This window comes from Triticum aestivum, chromosome 7D (assembly GCF_018294505.1).
Source record: "Triticum aestivum cultivar Chinese Spring chromosome 7D, IWGSC CS RefSeq v2.1, whole genome shotgun sequence".
NCBI classification, from domain to species: domain Eukaryota; kingdom Viridiplantae; phylum Streptophyta; class Magnoliopsida; order Poales; family Poaceae; genus Triticum; species Triticum aestivum.
In genome coordinates, this window is record NC_057814.1 from 358,998,553 (window position 1) to 359,017,773 (window position 19,221).

Sequence of the window (19,221 nt, forward strand, 5' to 3'; positions counted from 1 at the left end):
ACGCATCAACCGTGTGTGTAGCCGTGATGGTCTCCTTTCGGCGGAGTCTGGGAAGTGAACATGGCTTTTGTGTTATGTTTGACGTAAGTAGGAGTTCAGGATCATTTCTTGATCATTACTAGTTGACGACCGTTCCGTTGCTCCTCTTCTCGCTCTTGTTTGCGTATGTTAGACACCATATATGCTTAGTGCTTGCTGCAGCTCCACCTCACTACCCTTTTCCTACCCTTAAGCTTAAATAGTCTTGATCTCGCGGGTGTGAGATTGCTGAGTCCTCGTGACTCACAGATACTTCCAAAACAGTTGCAGGTGCCGACGATACCAGTGCAGGTGATGCAACCGAGCTCAAGTGGGAGTTCGACGAGGACCTTGGTCGTTACTATGTTTCTTTTCATGTTGATCAGTAGTGGTGCCCAGTTGGGACTATCAGGGGTCTAGCAGTTGGGTTATCTTCTTTTCTTTTGGCTTTGACCGTAGTCGGTCTATGTGTGTACTCTGATTGATGTATGATTTATTTATGTATTGTGTGAAGTGGCGATTGTAAGCCAACTCTTTATCCCATTCTTGTTCATTACATGGGATTGTGTGAAGATAACCCTTCTTGCGACAAAACCACAATGCGGTTATGCCTCTAAGTCGTGCTTCGACACGTGGGAGATATAGCCGCATCGTGGGCGTTACAGCGTCTAAGGCAGATGGTAACAGGAGGCGGGGGACACAATGTTACCCAGGTTCGGGCCCTCTCGATGGAGGTAATACCCTACTTCCCGCTTGATTGATCTTGATGATATGAGTATTACAAGAGTTGATCTACCACGAGATCGTAGAGGCTAAACCCTAGAAGCTAGCCTATGGTATGATTGTTGTTGTCCTACGGACTAAACCCTCTGGTTTATATAGACACCGGAGGGGGCTAGGGTTACACAGAGTCGGTTACAAGGGAGGAGATCTACATATCCGTATTGCCAAGCTTGCCTTCCACGCCAAGGAGAGTCCCATCCGGACACGGGTCGAAGTCTTCAATCTTGTATCTTCATAGTCCAACAGTCCGGCCAAAGGATATAGTCCGGCTGTCCGAGGACCCCCTAATCCAGGACTCCCTCAGTAGCAGCCATCAGGACCCCTCGTGGTCTTTCTCTCCCTTCCTTCCTCCGTTTTGCTTTTCTCCTCCTCCCACATCTCGATCTCTCTCTCGTTCATTTTCTTCTCTGCCATGGAACGAACGGAGTTCGCCCGAAGCACTGTCGCCGCCAAGTCCCGCTCCTCTGCCTCCCCTATGTCGCCGAGCGCCATCGTCCGCCGCAGCCGTCGTCTCAATCTAGGCGGGATCGAGCCCGACGACGACCAGCGCCTCATCCCGCTCCTCGCGTTGACCAGCGCGCCTCCAAGTTCCAGCGCCAAGTCTCGCGCCCTTCTTTTGTCGAGCCGTTGCAGCCGCTGTCGCGCCCTACTTTGATTGAAGCCGCTGCCTTCGCCAAGTCCACTATCGCCAGCCTCTGCTTCCCCTCTACAACGAGCAGGAGCTCGCCCGACGCCACCTCGCCTCCCCAACCCGAATTGACACCCGATCCGGCCATCTCCGACGCCTACTCGCCGGTTCCTTCCGACCCCGTTGCCAGAACCTCCCCGGCGCCGTCTTCTGCATCGCCATGGACGTGCTGCTGTTTCTGTTCTTCAGAAACGACCAGCAGCAGCTCGCCCGCTCATCCCCGTTGACCGCAGCCGCGCGTGGCCTCCGCGCCTTGGGCCGCCTTCTGCCGCCAAGGCCCAGCGCACCTCCAGATCCAGCACAGCTCCACCCTAGGCCGATTAGGCCCAAGGTGAGCAGATCCCCAACGCCCCTCCTCTGTTGCACTTGGGCTTGGCCCGATTCTGCTTCTGTTGCTATCCCGTGCAGCCCAGATCTGTTTAGATTCGACCCGCATATGTTTTTTTCCTGGTCCTGCGAATTTTTCCAATTATCGAGAGAATTACCGTTTGGCAGAAAAACCCTTCATGTTCATGCATTTAATAACTCCACAACCGTGCATCGGTTTAAAATGGTTTAAAGATGTAAATTGCTTAGAATTTCATCTAGTTTCATAATATGTTACTTCCTTCCATGTTAAAAATGTTATTTGTTCTTATTTGCATAAATGCCATGCTAAAATGATTTATTTCATAACTAAATAACCATAGCTCCAAATTTAATAAACTTTATATGTAAATGGGGTGGAAAAAAGCATAGATTAACTTGGTACACTCTGTTTTACTATTTCAAAACATTAAAATATGGATTTAGGCAGTGCAGTACCAAATCTAAAATATGCACATGAGGATTTTCTGGAATTGTTGTTTGTTGTTCAGGCCTCATTTAAACTTGCCTAAATAGTTAGTTTACTTATGCTTCACCTCTTGCCAGGTTTAACAACATTTAATATTGTTGGGTACATAACCGAGAGAGAACTAAATGAGTCATGTGGTGTTTCGTTAGTATGCAACTCGTTGCATATTGAGCTCCACTTAATTTGTAGTGTTGTTTGTTGCACTTTGCCATGCCATGCTCATTAAATCGGACATGCATCATACTTGATTGTGCATCAAGCCAAGTTTATGTGATGGTTGTTTACTATGTTGTTTGCTTCTTTCCGGTTTGCTTCTCTCGTTAGCTTCGGTTTCGCTCCGGAGTTGTGAGGATTCGTTTAGACTCCGCCCGTTTGTCTTCTTCTTGGACTCGTTCTTCTTCCTTGCGGGATCTCAGGCAAGATGACCATTACCCTCGATATCACTTCTATCTTTGCTTGCTAGTTGTTCATTCTATCGCTATGTCGCGCTACCTACCACTTGTTTATCATGCCTCCCATGTTGCCATGTCAAGCCTCTAACCCACCTTCCTAGCAAACCATTGTTTGGCTATGTTACCGCTTTTGCTCAGCCCCTCTTATAGCATTGTTAGTTGTAGGTGAAGTTGAAGATTGTTCCATGTTGGAACATGATTATGTTGGGATGTCACAATATCTCTTATTTAATTAATGCATCTATATACTTGGTAAAGGGTGGAAGGCTCGGCCTTATGCCTGGTGTTTTGTTCCACTCTTGCCGCCTTAGTTTCCGTCATACTGGTGTTATGTTCCTTGATTTTTCGTTCCTTACGCGGTTGGGGTTATGGGACCCCCTTGACAGTTCGCTTTGAATAAAACTCCTCCAGCAAGGCCCAACCTTGGTTTTACATTTGCCTCACCTAAGCCTTTTTCCCTTGGGTTTCCGGAGCCCGAGGGTCATCTTTATTTACCCCCCCGGGCCAGTGCTCCTCCGAGTGTTGGTCCAACCAGGGTCTATGCCAACCCGACGTCTGGCCCATCCGATGTGCCCTGAGAACGAGATATGTGCAGCCCCTATCGGGATTTGTCGGCATAGCGGGCGGTCTTGCTGGTCTTGTTTTACCATTGTCGAAATGTCTTGTAACCGGGATTCCGAGACTGATCGGGTCTTTCCGGGAGAAGGAATATCCTTCGTTGATCGTGAGACCTTGTGATGGGCTAAGTTGGGACACCTCTGCAGGGTATAAACTTTTGAAAGCCGTGCCCGCGGTTATGTGGCAGATGGGAATTTGCTAACGTCCGGTTGTAGAGAACTTGACACTTGACTTAATAAAAATGCATCAACCGCGTGTGTAGCCGTGATGGTCTCTTTTCGGTGGAGTCCGGGAAGTGAACACGGTTTGGGTTATGTATGAACTTAAGTAGTTTCAGGATCACTTCTTGATCACTTCTAGCTTCTCGACCATTGTGTTGCTTCTCTTGTCGCTCTTATTTGCGTATGTTAGCCACCATATCTGCTTAGTGCTTGCTGCAACTCCACCTCATTACCCCATCCTTCCCAGAAGCTTAAATAGTCTTGATCTCGCGGGTTTTGAGATTGCTGAGTCCTCGTGACTCATAGATACTACCAAAACAGTTGCAGGTGCTGATGATGCCAGTGCAGGTGATGCTACCTAACTCAAGTGGGAGTTCGACGAGGACCTTGGTCGTTATTATGTTTTGTTTCCTGATGATCAGTAGTGGAGACCAGTTGGGACGATCGGGGATCTAGCATTTGGGGTTACCTTCTTTTCATTTGGTTTTGACCGTAGTCGGTCTATGTGTGTATTTTGGATGATGTATGAATTATTTAAGTATCGTGTGAAGTGGCAATTGTAAGCCAACTCTCTTTATCCCATTCTTGTTCATTACATGGGATCGTGTGAAGATGACCCTTCTTGCGACAAAACCACAATGCGGTTATGCCTCTAAGTCGTGCCCCGACACGTGGGAGATATAGCCGCATTGTGGGCGTTACACTCCTCCAAGATCTGGGGGTCGGAACGAATGGCAGCCATCGCAACCTCATCCGCGCGTGCGGCCGCGATTTGCTTCTCCGCTGCCAAATGCTCCTTGAGGTCCTGGCTATACTGTGTGCACCATGGCTTAGGCCGGCGCTTATTTGGTGGAGGGTCGGTGATTTGGGTGGAAGGTGTCGCGCTCGCGCCGGCAGTCGGGGCATGTGGGATGTGGAAGGAGGAGGAGGATGGGGGTCGGGTGTAGATTACCTGCCTGGATAGGCGAGGCCGAGCAGCGTGAAGGAGGGTCCCCGGCAAGGAGGCGGCGGCGCTGCAAGCAAGGAGTGAAGGTTTCAACTTGGAAAGGAAGGCAGAAATAGGGGAAATGTGGCTTTTGGTAAGGGGGAGGGGGCAGGGAGGTAGATATTTCCGCGGAAGCCGAAAATTTGGAATCGCTTCAGCCAAAAAACTGGCGCGCAAAGTGTCATCAGACATGGTCCCTTATTCAGAGCGGGCTGTGGATTGTAGCCATCGCACCTTCTCATGGTACGGTGCTCCAAGATATTTTGTGCTGCATCTCACACGGTTGGTTATAATAAACTGTGTGGGATCTACTTGGTTTTTTGTCTTGATTTTAATTACATAATGGGGTCACAACGGCCATGGACGGTGTTTAAATTGCTAGACCTTTTATCTGCAGTGATCATAAAAGAATTGGAATTATTCAGGGTTCGTTTGGACATTTTTATGCATTAAGTGAGTTTTCAATGCATTTATGTACATAATTCAAATTTGAACTACATGCACATGCTCCAGTGCATATAAATTGGTTGAAAAATCAAATCTTTGTCCTTGGGTGCATGCTTAGATCCCATGCAAGAAATGGGAATGAATTTCAAACACCCTGCCACCGTCACTCGGCCGCAAACATTGAGATACCTGGTTTTTAAATTCTAGTAAATCCAAAACTCGTCTAAAATTCATGAAACTTGGCATGCTATCATGGAGCGGCATCAACATGGCGTGGTAAACTTTTTGTCCCATTTGGGGCAGGTTTGGGTATATGCTTCTCACGAACCAGAGCTTCTCATAACAAGCATGATGGTTTCGGTAGGGAACACCCCAACTTTGAGGACGAAACGATATCCATTGCCTCTAATTGCTTTCAATTTTTTTTCTCGTGTCAACATAGAACAACATGAGTGTTGTGTTATTTTTTGTGATTTTTCGGGGTTCGTTTGGACATTTTTATGCATTAAGTGAGTTTTCAATGCATTTATGTGCATAATTCAAATTTGAACTACATGCACAGGCTCCGGTGTATATAAATTGGTTGAAAAATCAAATATTTTGTCCTTGGGTGCATGCTTAGGTCCCATGCAAGAAATGGGAATGAATGTCAAACACCCTGCCACCGTCACTCGGCCGCAAACATTGAGATACCTGGTTTTTAAATTCTAGTAAATCCAAAACTCGTCTAAAGTTCATGGAACTTGGCATGCTATCATGGAGCGGCATCAACATGGCGTGGTAAAGTTTTTGTCCCATTTGGGGTAGGTTTGGGTATATGCTTCTCACAAACCAGAGCTTCTCATAACAAGCATCATGGTTTCGGTAGGGAACGCCCCAACTTTGGGTACGAAACGATATCCATTGCCTCTAGTTGCTTTCAAATTTTTTTCTTGTGTCAACATAGAACAACATGAGTGTTGTGTTATTTTTTGTGATTTTTCAGGGTTCGTTTGGACATTTTTATGCATTAAGTGAGTTTTCAATGCATTTATGTGCATAATTCAAATTTGAACTACATGCACATGCTCCGGTGTATATAAATTGGTTGAAAAATCAAATATTTTGTCCTTGGGTGCATGCTTAGGTCCCATGCAAGAAATGGGAATGAATGTCAAACACCCTGCCACCGTCACTCGGCCGCAAACAATGAGATACCTGGTTTTTAAATTCTAGTAAATCCAAAACTCTTTTGAAATTCATGAAACTTGGCATGCTATCATGGAGCGGCATCAACATGGCGTGGTAAAGTTTTTGTCCCATTTGGGGCAGGTTTGGGTATATGCTTCTCACAAACCAGAGCTTCTCACAACAAGCATGATGGTTTCGGTAGGGAATGCCCCAACTTTGGGGGCGAAACTATATCCATTGCCTCTTATTGCTTTCAATTTTTTTCTCGTGTCAACATAGAACAACAGGAGTGTTGTGTTATTTTTGTGATATTTCGGGGTTCGTTTGGACATTTTTATGCATTAAGTGAGTTTTCAATGCATTTATGTGCATAATTCAAATTTGAACTTCATCAACATGCTCTAGTGCATATAAATTGGTTGAAAAATCAAATTTGTCCTTGGGTGCATGCTTAGGTCCCATGCAAGAAATGGGAATGTATGTCAAACACCCTGCCACCGTCACTCGGCCGCAAAACATGGAGATACCTGGTTTTGAAATTCTAGTAAATCCAAAACTCGTCTGAAATTCATGAAACTTGGCATGCTATCATGGAGCGGCATCAGCATGGCGTGGTAAAGTTTTTGTCCCATTTGGGGCAGGTTTGGGTATATGCTTCTCACAAACCAGAGCTTCTCACAACAAGCATGATGGTTTCGTTAGGGAACGCCCCAACTTTGGGGGCGAAACGATATCCATTGCCTCGTATTGCTTTCAAAATTTTCTCGTGTCAACATGGAACAATAGGAGTGTTGTGTTATTTTTTGTGAATTTTCAGGGTTCGTTTGGACATTTTTATGCATTATGTGAGTTTTCAATGCATTTATGTGCATATTTCAAATTTGAACTACATGCACATGCTCCGGTGCATATAAATTGGTTGAAAAATCAAATCTTTGTCCTTGGGTTCATGCTTAGGTCCCATGCAAGAAATGGGAATGAATGTCAAACACCCTACCACCGTCACTCAGCCGCAAACATTGAGATACCTGGTTTTTAAATTCTAATAAATCCAAAACTCGTCTGAAATTCATGAAACTTGGCATGCTACCATGGAGCGGCATCAACATGGCGTGTGTAAGTGCATCTAGTGCCCCTTAGTGATTTTGGTGTATTGAAGACTTATAGGTTAAGGGACTAATGCGTTTGTGAGTGTACACAAATCTATAAGTCTATGAGGAGTTTGATATTTACAGAGAAAGTTGACCCCTAAAAATGAAGTTCTTCGACTGAAGACTTTGGATTTCTGAAGACTTTCTGAAGACTTTGAAAGTGAAGAAATTGGTGTGACCTTGAAGACTTGGTATTCATTTGAGGAACATGAAGCGTGAAGACTTTTGTTTTCGTAGTTTCATTTTCTCTTTCTTGAGTCATAGGAAACACCGTACTGTTAAAGGGGGTCGAGGAAATACTAAGGAAAAATTTCCATGTGATGCTCAACTCAAAATCCTACACCTACCAATCCCTTCGAGTGAAGCCATTGGAAATCTCATACAGTTCAGTCATATTCTTCAGTGACAGAGACGAAGTTCTTCTGGTCTCTGAGGAATTTGTTCTGACTGAGGAGTTAGGAATTCGCCAGTGCGGATTGCCTACACAGTGAGGAACATGATAGCCCTGAGGAATTTGAACCTCAAATTTCCGACCGTTGCTGTGCTATGCGCCAGCTGTCCCAAAATATCTACCCACCTAACGGTCATATCATTGAAGGGCATTTATGTCTTATCATGCGGGCTGCTCCCTAGGCTATAAATAGCCGCCCCCTACAACCACTAGCTGGTTGGCTGCTCCGAGAGAAACTGACACTTGTCATTTGAGAGCATCCCATCCTCCGAGGACTTTGAGCGAAAATCATCAAGTGAGGAAAAACCCCAAACCCAAACACCTACAAACCCAAAGTGATTGAGCATCACTGAAGAGATTGATCCTGCGTGGATCCGACGCTTGTTACCTTTGAAGACTGTGCTTCTTCCAGACGGTTAGGCGTCATGGTCTAGAGCATCCAAGAGGAAATTGTGGATCGCCGAGTGACCGAGTTTGTGAAGGTTCGGAAGTCACCTGAAGACTTACCACGAGTGATTGGACGAGGTCTGTGTGACCTTAGTTCAAGGAGAATACGGTGAGGACTGTGTGTCCGGGACTGGGTGTCCTCAGGTTTAAATACCTAGCCGCTCCAACCAGACGTACAACTGAGACAGCAGTTGGAACTGGTCTACCAAATCATTGTCTTCACCAAGCCAACTGGTTCTATTTCCTCAACTCTTTCATTTCCTCATTCCTGTGTTGTGCAATTGTTCATATCTGTGTTTGAAGACTTTGACTGAAGACTTTCTCAATTTCCTCAGTTCAATTTCCTCAGTCTGTTTGTCTTCATCCTGTGTTATCCTGTGTTTACGCTTTCTGTACTCTGTGCTTGTTTTCATTTCATCATGATGACTATGCTTGTGTTCTGCTATGCATACTTTTGAGTACTTATTCCGCTGCAAGTAGTTCTTCGCTAAGGAATTTCCTCACCCACAAATTCCTCAGTGAAGAATTTATAAAAATCGCCTATTCACCCCCCTCTAGTCGATATAACGCACTTTCAATTGGTATCAGAGCAAGGTACTCCCTTGTTCTGTGTGATTTTGGTTTAACCACCTGGAGTTTTAGTTATGTCGACCGCAGGTATGATCAAGGTCTCTGCTGGGTGTCCTACCTTCGATGGGACGGACTACCCCTACTGGAAGAATAAGATGCGAATGCATCTTGAGGCAATTGATAACGATCTCTGGTATGTTGTGGAAAAAGGTGTTCCCTCTGTCTCACCCTCACTGAACGCTGCCGATGTGAAGAGATTCAAGCAACTCGATTCTCAAGCGAAGAATATCATATGTGGCCATCTGAGCAAAGGACAGTATGGAAGAGTGAGTGCTTTGGAAACTGCTAAGCTTATCTGGGATAGGCTGTCCAAAGTAAATGAAGGAGTCTCAACACAGCGTGACTCTCGAGTTGATGTTCTTCGCAATCTCTTCAACCGCTTCAAAAGACTCGACAATGAGAATGTTCAACAAACCTTCGATCGCCTCACTGACATCTCAAATGAGCTTCAAGCACTTGGTGCCACTGACATCACCGACCACGAGGTGGTGAAGAAACTGCTGAGATCGCTTGATTCCTCATTTGATACTCTGGCCTTGATGATACAAGAGCGTGCTGATTACAAGTCACTTGATCCCGCTGATATCCTCGAAAGGCTAAACACTCATGAGTTCCAGCTTGCTGAAAAGAGAGATCTCTATGGTTCGAGCTATGGCAGATCACGTGCACTGAAGGCCAAGGCAGTTTCTGAGTCTGAAGATGAAGACTCTGAAAGCAGTCTTGGTGATCCTGAAGAACTGAGCCATGATCTAGCACTGCTTGTGAAGAAATTCCAGAAGCTCTCAAGACGTGGTCGCTTTGGAAGACCCTCAAGGAGCAATGATTCCTCATCCAGTGACTACAAGAAGAGGCTTTGTCACAAATGCAAGAAACCAGGACACTACATTCAAGATTGTCCTCAGTGGGAAAAGGAATCAAAGAAGAAGAAATACAAGGATTACAGTTCTGATGATACGAAGAAAAAGAAGAAATCCTCAAAATCTTCATCATCAAAATCCTCAAAGTCTTCATCTCACAAGAAGAGTAGCTCCAAGAAGGCTCGGGCATTCATTGGCAAGGAAATTGACTCTGAGGTTGAATCTGAAGAAAATGAGGAAGAGGAGGCATCTGAGGATTCCGAATCCGGTGTGGCGAGCCTAGCCCTCGCTACTGCATTCGTCAGCAAGTCTATCTTCAACTCTGAAGAAAATGACCTCACCAACAAGGCTGATGAAGGCAATGATGACTACGCTCCCACCTATTGCTTCATGGCAAAGGGTGCCAAGGTACTCAAATATGCCTCATCTGAATCAAGTGAAAATGAATCTGATGAAAACCTTAAGCCTAGCTATTCTAAACTTGCTAAGGTTGCTATGAAACAACAAAGGGCCCTTGAAAAGGTTCAAAACATGCTAGACAAAAGTGATGATATGTTGGGTGAAGAAATGGATCGCACTAAAACCTTGACTGAAAATCTTCAGAGACTTCAGACTAGGTATGACAACCTTCAAGGTCATCATAACACTCTTTTATCTGATCATGAGAAGCTTTCTTATGAATTTCTTCAAAGAAAGCAAGATCTAGAGAAGCTAAGAGTGAGTTATGAAGATCTTCAGAAGGAGCGCGATTCATTACTTGCTCAACAAATCAGCGCTGCTCAGGAAGAATTTGTTCCTCCATGTTTGAAATGCATTGAACGTGAATCTGCTAATTCTTCACCTGAATGTTCAAATGCTTCTAATGCTACAAATTCTTCAACTGTCTCTGCTATCACTAATTCCTCATCTGAGGACATTGCTAGTATCACTGACGATGCAGGGCTGAAGGAATTGTACATGACAGGCATGTACAAAAGCCTCAAAGGGCATCAGACTCTTTGTGATGTGCTTAAAAAGCAGATCCTCAACAGGAACCCTAGGAAAGAGGGTATTGCCTTTGAGAGGAAACTCAATGCTGATGGTACATATTGGAAGCCTGAGCAGTACCCCAAAACCTCATGGGTTGCTGCAAAGGGACCTCCAGTTGATCCATCTAATTTATCTGGCTTTACATGTGAATCTTCTCATTCTTCTGATGAGTCATTTGACTCCAACTATAAACTGTTCAAAAATCAGAATGGTGAAGTATTTGCTAGATATGTTGGCACTAACTGCAGGAACGGTTCCCCTATGAAGAAAATCTGGGTTCCCAAAAGGTGCCTTGAAAGTCTTCAGGTGAATGTCCTCATGACACCACCTGTGAAGAATAGGAACCCCAGATCAAATTCTTCATATGGACCAAATTCTTCATATGGATCCAAGTCCTCATACGGACCAAATTCCTCACATGGATCAAATTCCTCAAAAGGATCAAAGTCCTCATATGAACATCATCGTGCTAACAACTCTGTTTCGCAGGGAGAGCCAAGGGCTATGAATATGAGCATTATTCTTCTAATCATTATGTTCATAAGTCCTCGAAGAATTTCTCTGCTTATTCATATGCTTACCCTAACTCCTCTTATGTGAAACGAAACGGATTGGCTTCTATGCCACCTTTCTCATATGGAGCTCGCAGAGTGATGAACTCTTTGCCACCCCTTCAGATGTGGGTGGTGAAGAAAAAGAACTAATCTCTTCTGCAGGGTCAGGTCTCCAGACGTACTTGAACGTCTGAAGAATTTGCTGGAGACCTGAAGTTTGCCTGAAAGGACGCAGGCTAATCACGAAGAAATGAACTTTCATTTCTCACGTCCTCATACTGCTTTATTTGTTCTATTGCTTGATGAAATCGATCTGATGAATTGATGTCATATTCTTCACTGATGAAGTATATGAAGTTCGTAAGCTGCACTAATTCATCTGCAGGATGATCAACCCAAAGCCACTGAGTGGGTCCTCGATAGTGGATGTACAAATCACATGACTGGTGACAAGAATCTATTGATTGATGCTCCCTTATCACCATCGCATCTGAAGCATATCATCTTCGCTGACAAAGGCAAAAGTCAGGTATTGGGTCTAGGTAAGGTTGCGATCACAAAGGATCGACACATGGACAAAGTCATGCTTGTCGAGTCCTTAGGATACAACCTCATGTCTGTCTCAATGCTTTGTGATCTTGATATGGTAGTTGTCTTTGGCAAGTATCGTTGTGTTGTGGTTATGGAAGCTGACAATTCTAAAGTCTTCGAAGGCAGTAGGAGAGGAGACTTGTATATTGTTGATTTCTCTACAGGACCGCAACCAGCCGTGTGCCTACTTGCAAAAGCTTCAGAAGGATGGCTATGGCATCGACGACTTGGTCATGCAGGCATGAGGAATTTGCACACGCTTGCGAAGAAGAAGCATGTCATTGGCATTGAGAATGTCAAATTCCTGAAGGATCACCTATGTGGAGCTTGTGAAGCTGGAAAGATGACCAAGGCTAAGCATCCAACGAAGACTATCATGACCACTACTCGACCATTCGAATTGCTTCACATGGACCTCTTTGGTCCTAACCATTACTCAGCTGTCACAAATGACACATCTCTCTATGGGCTTGTTACTGTTGATGATTACTCTCGTTACACATGGGTACACATTGTTACTTACAAACATGAAGTGCAGGAAGTCTTCAAATGATTTTCCTCGAGGGCTTCAACCAACTTTGGTGTGAAGAATTCTGGTCTTGATGACTATCTTGATGAACTTGGTATTACTCATGAGTTATCTGCTCCTTACACTCCTCAGCAAAATGGCGTCGTGGAGCGCAAGAACAGAACTCTTGTTGAGATGGCTTGCACTATGCTTGATGAGTACAAGACGCCTCGTCACTTCTGGATTGAGGCAATTTATACTGCGTGCCACATCATCAACAGGGTATATCTTCACAAATTCTTCAAGAAGACTGCCCATGAACTCCTCACTGACAAGAAACCCAATGTGAGTTATTTCAAAGTCTTTGGTGCTAAATGTTGGATTAGAGATTCTCATCACAATGCTAAATTTGCACCGAAAGCACATGAAGGTTTTATGCTTGGTTACAGAAAGGACTCACACACCTATAGAGTCTCCAACATCGTTCTTCACAAGGTTGTTGAAACTGTAGATGTGCGGTTTGATGAAACTAATGGCTCGCAAAGAGAGCACCTACCCTCTGTGATAGATGAACCAGCACCTGAGGAAACTATCAAGTTCAAGGCTACTGAGGATGTCATTCTTACCGAAGAATCTGCTGAAGAATTCATTCCAGAACGTGAAGAACGTCGAGCTAATGCACCTGAAGAAATTGCTGAAGAAAATGGTGCTAAAGAAAATGCTGATCAAATTCCTCGACGACAACCTACTCATCCTCGCGTTGCAAAAGAAGTGCAAGTTGAGAAGATCATCGATGACATTGAAGCACCAGGTCCTCTCACACGCTCAAAAGCTTCACATTTATCTAACTTTTGTGGGCACTATGCTTTTGTCTCTATCTCAGAGCCCACTAAGGTAGATGAAGCATTTCTGGAGCCTGAGTGGATTCAGGCCATGCAAGAAGAATTACATCAGTTTGAGCTCAACAACGTTTGGGAACTGGTCAATCATCCAGATCCTCGCAAACACAATATCATTGGCACAAAGTGGATCTACAGCAACAAGCAAGATGAAAATGGCCTTGTGGTGAGGAATAAGGCACGGCTAGTAGCTCAAGGCTACACACAGGTTGAAGGAATTGATTTTGATGAAACTTTTGCACCTGTTGCTAGACTTGAAGCTATTCGCATATTACTTGCTTATGCTAACCATCATGATATCACCTTATATCAAATGGATGTGAAAAGCGCATTCCTCAATGGTAAGCTTGAGGAAGAAGTATATGTTGCTCAACCCCCAGGTTTTGAAGATCCTAAGCATCCTGACAAAGTCTTCAGACTGAATAAGGCCCTCTATGGCCTCAAGCAGGCCCCTCGGGCGTGGTATGATACTTTGAAGGAATTCCTCATGAAGAAAGGGTTTAAACCCGGTTCACTCGACCCTACTCTTTTCACTAAATCATATGATGATGAATTGTTTGTATGCCAAATATATGTTGATGACATCATCTTTGGCTGTACTGACCAACGTTATAGTGATGAATTTGCCTATATGATGAGTGAAGAATATCAAGTGTCTATGATGGGAGAGTTGAAATTTTTCTTAGGTCTTCAAATTCGTCAACAGCGCAATGGCATATTCATATCTCAGGAGAAATACCTCAAGGATGTACTGAGGAAATTTGGCATGCAAGATTGCAAAGGCGTCAAAATTCCTATGCCCACAAATGGCCATCTGTGCACTAATGAAAATGGTATTGACTTCGATCAAAAGGTATACCGCTCCATGATTGGTTCTTTATTGTACTTATGTGCATCTAGGCTAGATATTATGCTTAGTGTTTGCATGTGTGCCGGACTTCAAGCTACACCGAAGGAATCACACCATAAGGCTGTGAAGCATATTCTTCGATATCTAACTCATACACCAACACTAGGATTTTGGTACCCCAAGGGCTCGGCTTTTGATCTCGTTGGATATTCTGACTCTGACTATGCTAGTGATCGTGTGGATCGCAAGTCAACATCTGGTACATGTCATTTCCTCGGACGATCTTTGGTCTGTTGGTCCTCGAAGAAACAAAACTGCGTATCACTGTCTACTGCTGAAGCTGAGTACATTGCTGCTGGTTCTTGTTGTGCTCAATTGCTGTGGATGAAGCAAACTCTCAAGGACTACGACGTCAACGTGAAGAATGTGCCTCTCTTCTGTGATAATGAGAGTGCCATCAAGATTGCTCACAACCCAGTTCAGCACTCAAAGACAAAGCACATTCAGATTCGTCATCATTTTCTTCGCGATCATGTGTTGAAGGGCGACATTTCTATTGAGCATGTGAAGACTGAAGAACAGCTAGCTGATATGTTCACAAAGCCCTTGGATGAGAAGAGATTTAGCAAGTTGCGGTGTGAGCTAAATATCTTAGAATCTTCGAATGTTCTTTGAAAAGGACACTCATCCTAACACTTACGCAAAATTGATGACTTAGATGTGCAACACATGAAGAAATGTTTTTCTTCAATCAATGAAGAATAACACTCTAAGTGTGAAGAAATTAATGAAGAATTTGATTCTCAGAACCCTACAAGAATTGTACGCGGTGTCTGAAATCATCATTCTTATACGGTGGGTCACGCCACCACAAAAGTTGAAAATCTTCAATTTGAGTTCTTCCTCAGTTTTGAAATTCCTCAGTTGTTCATATTCTTCAATTTTGCAAAATCTTCACTGTTTCCGTCGTTTCTCTTCATTGGCTATATATATATATATACGAGTTTATGTCCTCTACAGCATTCACTTATGGCTAATTCTTCAAGTTGGTTTTTCTGCTAAGTGAATGTGATCGGACCCTTCCCCCTCTATTCTATACTCAACCCAATCTATTCACAAATTCTTCATGTGCGTTCTATTTGAAACTCGTTCAAAATCTTCACTTTGTTCTTGTCAGCTGAAGAATTTGCGAACGGAACTTTTAACTTATCTTATCCAAATTTTCGGCTTTGCCGCTCAAACCGTTCCGCTTCCCACGATATACTTATCTATTCACCCACGATCTAACATGATCTCCACTTCTCAGTACGTGGGTGACACATGTCATGCAAATGAGAAGGGTGAGGGGCACGTTCATCCAATTTCTTCGGGCGAACCGTTTTTCACCGTGGCTATAAATACCCCCTCTCCCCTACCTCACTTCTTTTACTCCGCTCGACCTCTCTCCAGCTCGAGCTTCTCAAACCCTAGCGTCGCCGCTACATCATCATCGCCGGTGAGGAAGAGCTTCACTGCCTCGACCTCGTCGCCGCCGTACTCGCGCCGGCCGCGGAAATCTTCACTCCGCCGCCGCCGTAGCCGTCTTCCTCCGCCAAGTTAGGGCGTGGAAGATCTGCACAGACAAGCTTCACTTCTCCACATCCCAGTTCATCGTGTTCTTCGTTCGGGGTAATTAAAAGTTACTTTTACTGCCCACTTTGATTCAAATGTTTACTACAAAATCTTCAAAGGTGTTTTTCTTCAAATCCTCACACACTAAACACCTCACATGTCATCTGCTCTTGATTCGTTTCTCTAAGCATCACTTTCTTCAAGATTCCTCAATTGTGTGGATCTTTAAACTATACAACTCTGGAACCTAAGACAAAGAACACTTAGTGAAATTCTTCAAGACTCATCTGGTCAAATTCCTCAAACTTGTTCTTATTGAAAAACCTTCTGAGAACGCATATGACCTCTCCAAATTCCTCGCAGCTATACTCTGTTCACAGGTACTCATGTCCGCTGCTGAATCACTAGGTTCTCATCAACTTATCTCATTTGCAGCGTTCCTTGAAGAAAAGTTGCATACTTCTTCAGAGAGTTCAATTGTTCAAATTCCTCAACTAAAGAAAATGGCTAATGAAAAGAGGCCACAGAAAGGAGGAAAGAAGCCCGAGGTTAATACTGCCTTTGAAATCCCTGAGGACATTTATGCTGGGTACTGCACACCCCCTGAGGAAGATAAGAATCAGCGCAAGGTGCGCATTCAGAGGATAGAAAGGAGATGGGTAAAAGAGTGGAGGGAGTACAGGTATGTGACTCCAAAATACATGAAGAAATTCGCTGTTACTCCTCCCTGCTCAAGACCTCCATTGGCACCCGGCCAAGAGGCAGATCCCACTAGCATCAAGCGCGGTGAGAATTTTCCTGAAGAATGGGCCAAGCGCCAGGCCAAGTTGGCCAAACACGCAAAAGATGCAGTGAGGAAATTCAACGAAGATTCCACTGCTGCTGCTGCTGCTGAGGCCTCTGTAAGGCCGACTAAATCCATGGCAAAGAAGCCTGCGCACAAGCCAAGTGCCTCTTCTTCAATGCCCTCACGGCCAATTTCCTCAGCTCAGCCCTCACGGCAAATTCCATAAGCCGCTCCTGCTCCTCCGCCAAAGTCCTCAGCTGCTCCGACAAAATCCTCAGCACCTGTGCATCTTGCCACATGCCAAAGGACTACAGGCATCTCTATTGCCTCAGGAGCTTCAGCTAGTTCCTCAGCTGCACCATATTCTTCAACAGGACCCTCTCTGCTGAAGACTAAGACCACTGCAGGACGAGGCTCTCGCCCAAGTCCTCAGAAGAAGTAGGTCGCCTTCCAAGTACCGTCTGCTGAAGATGAAGCTGATGATGAAGAACTTGCTGAAATCATCAGAGACAGGCAAGTCAGGGCCGCTAGAGCCAAGGGCACAGAAGTGCCACTGCTTTTGGATCCAAAGCTGATCTTCGACTATATTGATATCTGGCACAAGGACCCAAACACTCCTATGCCTGATTTCAAGTTGACACCTGGCCAAAGTCACATGCTGACCCATTTCATCAGTGAAGAAAAATGGAAATATGAGAAGGCCAGGCAACTCAAGAAAGCACAGTACTGGAAGGAGAAGTTTCTGAAGAACAACGTTGTCTCTATGACAACTGATGAACTCGTAAAGCTCCAGTCTGAAATCAAAGTCCTCAGCGATGATTTCAACGCTTACTATGCTGATTGGAAAGGAGCCAAGGTCAGGTTCGTCAATCTGACAAAGACACTCACTTCAAGTGCCGCTGCCCCTGTGCATATTGAAGTCACTCCGGCTGAAGCATCTGCTCAGCAAACTGAAGAACATGCCAGCACCGCTGATGACAATCAGGCTGCTGAAGATAATGTGAGTTCCAAGGCTGATGACTGCGTTCCAGCCACTGAAGAAATTGCCAGGGCACCCACTAGTGGTGCGCCTGCAGAAAATGAAGAGTTCAGGGCAACTGCATCAGTTGTGCCTGAAGAAACTGCACCAAATTCCTTTGCTCCACCTGCGCCTACTCCAACTCCAATCCTTCCATCTGCATCAGATGTGAAGAAGACCAAGGCTGCAGAGCGTGCAACAGTGAAGAAAAGGAAAGCATCAGCTTCTTCAGATTCTTCTGCTCCGAAGAAAATGAAGCCTATGACCAGCTCTTTTGCAAACCCGATTGATGCTCTTCCAATCTCAACCATGCCATCAAAGGACCTTGTTCCTTTTGGTGAAGAATATGTGATCCCTAGCGGATCTGATGAAGAAACTCCTTCTGCTGCTACGTCAGAGCAGATGGATGAAGAAATTGAAGATGAAGATGTGGACATTGGCTGTACCACACCAGTGATGAATGATGACTTTTGGGAAAGTCAGCACCCCAATTCTCCACTCTTCACTCCACTGCAGCAAATTCCTCAGTCCCCAGTCACTACAGTTCAAATGGGATCTGATGAAGCTCATGAAGACATTCCATCCGCTAGTGCTGAAGAAACTAAAAATGAAGAATTCAAGAACCAGGCTGCCACTGAAGAGGAACCAGAAATTCCTCTGCCCGAAGAACCTGAGATTGCGATTCCTGAGGTTGTGATGCAACTCACTGACACTCCTCTGCCCAAACCAAAGGATCCATTCTCCAGGAAGCAAAAATTCATGACTGATGCCTTCTTTGGCGAGCATGTATTATTCACTGATTACAACCCTTATGACTCTGCTCACATAAGGAAGAGGCATTTCTGGACTGCCAGGCAGACAAATTTCTATTCCTCAGTGTTGTTCGACAAGGACAAAGTCTTCGATCATGAGCACATTCCTCGCGTGGACATGGAATATCTGCCGTGCTTCGTGCCAGTCCTCAGTGTTCTTCACGACGCTGGACTGTTAAATTTCTTCACTGACATCTGTGATTGGAATGAAGAGCTAATTCTTCAATTTTATGCAACTCTGCACATCACCGGCAACTCTGAAGACGTGAATTCATGGGTGCTGGACTGGATGTCTGAAAACACTCACTACAAGGCACCAGCTACTGAATTGCTTCGTGCCTTACCTCTCAGTCCGCCCCTTGAAGGTGCTTGTTGCGTCTACAATGAACCTGAGCTAACCGATCACTACATGCAAGTGCTAATGAAGCCTCTGAAGCCAGGTCAGACCTCAAGAACAAAATTCCTTGTGAAGGAATTGCTGTATGTGCGTCGGACTGTCTATCGCATTCTGACGAAGACATTGAGTCCAATCAAGGGCCACGACTCAAATGAAGAAGAAGTCGTTGGCATCATGAAGAATCTGCTTTTCAATATCATTCATGGCATTCCCATAAACTTCCATGATTTATTCATGAGGACTCTGGCTAATGTCACCATGTCACCATTTGAGTTGAAGCCTTATGCGCCTTGGATTATGAGATTCATCAGGACAAGTTCTTCACTCAATTATAAAGCTGATACACTGAACCATTGCAGCTACTTGCGCCCAACTGAAGTCCTCAAACGGACATTTTCCTCAGCTGATGAAA